Below are 6,155 nucleotides of genomic sequence, written 5' to 3'. Positions count from 1 at the left end.
GCATGTCTTGACGACGCGGTTCTGGCTCACGCTCTCGTGGGGCTCACCGAGAGGACGAGCCCGTCGACGCCGGCGAGGGGACTTCCACTAGCCTCGGGGAGTTCCCTGAGTCGGACGGGCGTACCTTGTACTTCGCGCCCCGGTTTCATATCTCAGAACGTGTTCGGCTCAAGATGACTAACGAGCGAGTTCGTTGCCACGGTTCGGGCAATGACATTATTGGGTAGCTATACGATTCTTACTTTCGTAACAACGAGGAGTTGCTTGCGCTGTGGGAGTCTTGTGGTTTGACTTCTTTGCTGCAGGCCACTCAGGCTCTCTATTCTTTGAGGTCGAGCTATTTCTTGGTTCGAGCTTTGGTGGAGTTCTTTTGGGACACCACCAAAACGTTCCACTTTCCTTGGGGTGAGATGACTGTTACTCCCCTTGACTTCTCTATCATCACCGGATTGGAGTTTCGGTCAGCTGCAGTTCTTTTTGGTAGAGATACTACCCTTTTCTCTCCTGAGGTAGAGGAGCTACTAGAACCTATCGTTATTAAGGCCCGCGGCGAGTCTCGGTCGTTACAGATGAGTAGCCGATCCATTCGTCGGACTTTCCTAGTAGAGGCTTTTCGAGATGATGCGACCACTTCGGAGCAGCGGGTGCGCATCTTTGTTTTCATTCTTCTGTCAGGGTCCTTCTCTCCTAACAAGGGTAGCCGAGTGCTGCTCTACTATTTGCTTGCTCTTTGCGACCTTCGAGCGGTTGGGAATTTTGACTGGGCCAGCTAGGCCTATGCTGACTTCCTGCTGCGATTGCGACTCACATGTCGTCATCGCAACTTTGACGAGGTCAGACTTTCTAGCTTCTAGAGGATCGTAGAGGTACATTCTATTCCTCTTGACAAAAGTTTACTTTTGATTTTTAGCTTTTGCCGACGTTTTCGTGTTGTTACAGGTGTGGTTCTACAAGTATATGGCATCTTTGGCGCCAGCCAGGCCTTCGCCTTGAGGGCTCCTGTTGCTGCTAGTTGGGGAGGCTGTTATTCTGACCAGACTAATACTGCTCTTGTTCGAGAGTTGCTTCTCTCGGTATGCACTACTTGTCATTTTGTTCACTCTTCTGAGTAAGATTTCGACTCATGCGTGTTCGTTTTATAGGGACATGAGGTCCACTTCCGTCCATGGGCTGATTTTGACGTGTCTGCACGGGCTGTCCAGTACACAGCTCAGCGGCGCTACTTCCAGGGGACGTATGATGCTGTGGTGTACCTGGGCAAGAGAGTTGCGATTCAGCACTCTTCGGAGTCTTTAGTTGTTCTTACCCATCCTCCGTGGCATATGATGGACCAGGCAGACCTGAGATTTTATATGGGTAGGTCGCCTGCTGGTACGGAGTGGTAGCGTCATAGCCATCCGAACCGGAGTTATGGTGAGAGACTTTTGCCACGATTGGCTCCACCACCTTTCCTGTTAGAGGAGGCGGAGGTATATTTTGCATCTTTTGATTTGTTCTTTTGGTAACCCCCGGCAAATTCTAATCGCTTAGATTTTATTCTTGTAGGCTGCGGCGGCGGCTGCGGAGTTTGTACCTCCACCAGTGTCCATTACCTATCAGGGGTCTTTCGGCCCGGTTGAGGAGATGATTTCTCTAGCCCTTGAGGAGTGGCGCTTCGTGGAGAGGTCGATACCTCGTCACCAAACCTGGGTGAGCCATCTATCATTATTTTGTTTGTATGCATGTTCTTTATTGTTCCTGACTTTATTTCTTGGCAGTTTTCCCGCTAGGTGATGACAAGGATGGCGAGAGGCATGGTCACCTTCCGTTATCAGATCAGCTCGTGAGGTTGAGTCACCGAGCTACCTGTCGTTGTGGGAGTGATGGCATGGAGGTATTTCTCTTTGACCTTTACTTTGCATTTGCTTCACTTATTTTTCCTGTATTTGACTCGGCTTATTTTCTATTTCAGCATGTTCCTCCGTTACGTACTCGTACAAGACCCGAGGATAGGAGGGAGAGATCCGGATCTAGCTCGAGGCATCATCGTACTTCGGCTGGAAACCAGGGTGGTTGAGCGGAGTCGGATCAGACTGTGGTAGTGGAGGGTTCCGAGTCTTCTTCCTAGGGTACATCGGGGAGGCCAACTGGCCAGGGAGGCGTGACATCGGCTCCTTTCGCGGGTGGTGGGACGTATGAGGTTGGCTCGTCGTCGCAGCAACCACAGCAGCTGGGACCTCAGTAAGGTGAGCCAGGATGGGCTGACCCTACTCTTTCGCTCCCGACTATTAGTGATCTTGAGGCTGGTGAGGGATTGACTCCGCGGACTGTGTAGTTTTTGGATATATTCGGAGTTCCTCCGCACTTGCGTCCTCCGGCGCCGTAGTTGTACTTGTTTTTTTTATTTGACTATGTAGGACTTTGCATTGTATTATTTAACACTTATGTTAAACACGTTGTATATACATCCTACGATTACTATGTCTGTATTTATCTTTTTACATTTTTTATTTTTCATTTTATGTGCATATAAGTGTGTGTAAAATTGTGATTAATTTTTGCGCAAAAAATACCGTCATTTTTATTATTAATGGAGGGTATCCGATTTCCTCTCCTTAAAAGAAAAATGAAAAATAAAATTGAGGTTGACTAAATTAATTAAACTTAAAATTATCAATAGGGGGTAAGTGTTTGAAAGAAAATTGCCAAAAATAAGGTTGGATAAGGCTTTGAAAAGAATTAAAACCGTAAAGTCAAAGTATAAATCCGAGTCGAAGTTGGTTAAAACGCGGTCAGCTTAGCGTGTTGTTCTGACTTGGTAAAACCCAAGCCATTGCGGCGCGACGCTCCTATCGCAATGGTTTTATTTTTCCGGATTATTTTAGGATTCGGTTTGCGTCGTTTTCTGTTTATAAATAGCCCCCAAATCTGTCGATTACATCATAATTCGAGTAGACTAAAAATATTTATTAATTTTCATTCAAATAGCCATGTCTAAGACTTTTAGTGATTTTACTCATGAGTGGTGCCGGTCTTTGACTGCCAAAGAGAAGAAAGAGCTTGACTTTTTCCACTTGGGGGGTTTATATGGTAATAAGGGGGTAGATCTTGGCATAGATTTTATTCATACCGCCTTAGAATATCGGGATTCAAATACCCATTGCTTTAAACTAGGTTATGATGAAATTTTCCCTTTACCGGAAGAATTTGGTGCCATTCTTGCAGTAATTCCTAAGGTGAGCGAATATCATTATAAAGATTTTGAGCGTTTCCTTAACCTTAGGGATAGGGAGTTAAAAGACATAGTGCATGGGAATGTAGTAAATCTGAAAGAATTTGCACGTTTTTATTTTGATAGACCCTGCTTTGAGTCTTTTCATGTTTATAGGAGGAGGGCTTTTCTCTTTTGCATGTTTAGCCAATATCTTCTCACTAGTGGAAACATTCGTAAGGGTTAAGCAATTTTAGCATCTGTCATGGAGCAAATTGAGTCAAGGAGAAATCCAATGCCATTAATTGTTGGAGAAACTATGCTTAGTTTAGATGAACTAAAAAGAGATCCGAAAGCACTTCTTAGAGGTTCTCCAATTTTATTACAGGTTGAAAATCAATACTTTTAATTACAAAAATCAAAAATATTTAATTTTGTATAATAATACTAATTATTTGTATTGAATTTTTGCAGATTTGGCTAATGGAAAGGCTTGAATTAATTAGCCCTCCTGACAATATTGAAAAATATACACCAAATTGCCTTGTATAGAGGAAGAAGCCTTTCTTCATAAAGATGGGTCGCCGGGAGTGGAGTAGAATCTTTGAAACTCGCGACTTTGCCATTAAATGGGTTGTTTCTTGGTGGAAGATTGAGAAGATGGTTGGTGTCAATAAACAACCTTTTTGTTGTCTTCCAAGTTTGTCCAAGTTAACCTTTTACTACCTTTCTAGAGTAAAAAGACAATATGGACTGTTCTTTTCGGGGATCTTTGTCGCCCTTATGAATTTCCCGTTTCACAAGATGTAGAAAGATTTGATGACTATTGGTGTGCTAGACCTTTGTGGGAGGTTGTTACCCAAAAAGTTCCTCCTTCTTTGTCTAGTGATGTGAAGCAATGGTTACTTGGTAGATCTCAAAAGGACAAGAACAAAGTCTAAAACATGTGCAAGACCAATGTTAAAGATCGCCTAGGAGATAAGAAAATCCCTCCTAAAGATCGCCTAGGTGCAAGAGTTGAATTCAAGACTCCTATTATGCCTCAGAAAAAGAGTACTACTAAGGGCAAAGAGAAAAGGAAAGCTGACTCCACATAAAAGAAAGTATGGGTTGAAAAGAAACATGGTGTGATGGCTAAAGGAGAAACTATTGATACTAAGATTGTGTGCAGATCTTCTAAGGGGTCCTTATTGGTGAAAGAGATGGACGATGAAAAAGAGGCAGATAAGAATTGGAAAAGAGCTAGAAAAGAGAAGACAAATTAGAGCATTTCTTTTAATTTCAATTTATTTGTCAATTTTTATTTTATTTTATATTATATTTAAGCTTTATTTTAATTCCATCAATAATGTAATTTTACTTTTATTAATGCAATTTTCAGCTTTTTAAATAAAATCAACTTTTTACATTGAATGATTTTTATTAAAGCAATGAAAACAACTTGAATTAATTTCGAAAAATTGTTCAAGTACGGAAGTCGAAAATTCCCGAAATACACCGAAAATTGCCCCGAAAAAAACAAATTGGCACTGGAAATTTGAATTCATCGCAGCGCGACAAGCATGTCACAGCGCGATGTCCCTGTCGCTATTTGACAAGTCTTGTCGCGGCGCGCTGGACTTGAATTCTGCACAACGTTCGCTCTGTGTTGGCGTGGTGATGCAGAAGTACGAGATTTGTAAAAATTAAAGTGGTCGCACCTTGTAAAGGGTTGCCTACGTATCCTTTCCTTAGGAATCAGGCCAAACGTAGCTCTTTTGAGTATGTTACTCATGTTATCATGTGTAGAATTTCTTAAGTTGGTCAAGATTCGTCATATTTGAGAATTCATTACCATCCATATCAGTTAGTAATGCGGCACCTCCTAATAGGATAATTTTGACGATGTATGGTCCAGACCAATTAGGCCTAAATTTGCCTCTTGGCTCTAGAACATTTTTCCTTAATGCTTTTAACACCAAGTCTCCTACTTTGATGTTTCTTGTCTTGAGCTTTTTATTGAAGTGTCTAGCCATGCGAGTTTGGTAGCATTGAGTATGATGTAGAGCTTCTGGTCGTTTTTCATCGAGTAGAATTAGCTCTTCATATCTTGCTCTAGTCCATTCAACCTCATCGAGTTTACTCTCCAACGTGATGCGTAGGGAAGGTATTTCTAATTCAACAGGTTGTACGACATCCATTCCATAGACTAAGGAAAATGACATATTTCCAGTGGATGAACGAATTGGCGTGCGATAACCCCAAAGAGCGAAATGGAGTTTGTCATGCCAATCCTTGTAGTTTTCTGTAATTTTTTCGATGATAGTCTTTAAATTCTTATTGGCTGCCTCTACTGCACCATTTGCTTGAGGTTTGTACGGGGAAGAGCGATGATGTTGAGTGCCATATTTTTGAAGCAATTCTTGACATTCTGCTTGAAAGTGAGTTCCATTGTCACTTATCATTTCATGTGGGACTCCATATCGACATATGATGTTTCTTTCAATAAAGAGTGCTACATGTTTTGCAGTGAGTTTTGCATATGATGTTGCTTCAACCCATTTTGTGAAGTAATCAATTGCTACTAGAATGTATTCGTGGCGTCCTGTCCCAAGAGGGGTGATTTTTCCAATAATTTCTATTCCCCATGTTGAGAAGGGCCATGGTGATGTTATAGGTGTAAAGGAGAAAGGGAGGAACATGTTGCAAGTTAGCGTATATTTGGCATTTAGGGCATCTTTTTACATATTGATGGCAATCTCTATTCATGGTAGTCCAATAATATCCTTAGCGCATTACTTTTTGAGCTAGCATTTTGCCATTCATATGAGTTCCACACACTCCTTCGTGGATTATTCTCATTGCCTTTAAGCTTCCTTTTTGCCTACACATAGGAGAGCTCTACCTTTAGGTACCCTTTTATGTAGCTCGTCATTTATGAGTACATATTGGGAAGCCAAAAGTCTTAGAGCTCGTTTCGCTCTCT

The sequence above is a fragment of the Chenopodium album genome, chromosome 17 (assembly GCF_948465745.1).
Source record: "Chenopodium album chromosome 17, dcCheAlbu1.1, whole genome shotgun sequence".
NCBI classification, from domain to species: Eukaryota; Viridiplantae; Streptophyta; class Magnoliopsida; order Caryophyllales; family Amaranthaceae; genus Chenopodium; species Chenopodium album.
The sequence above is the reverse complement of the archived record's forward strand: the minus strand, read 5'-3'. Positions refer to the sequence as shown.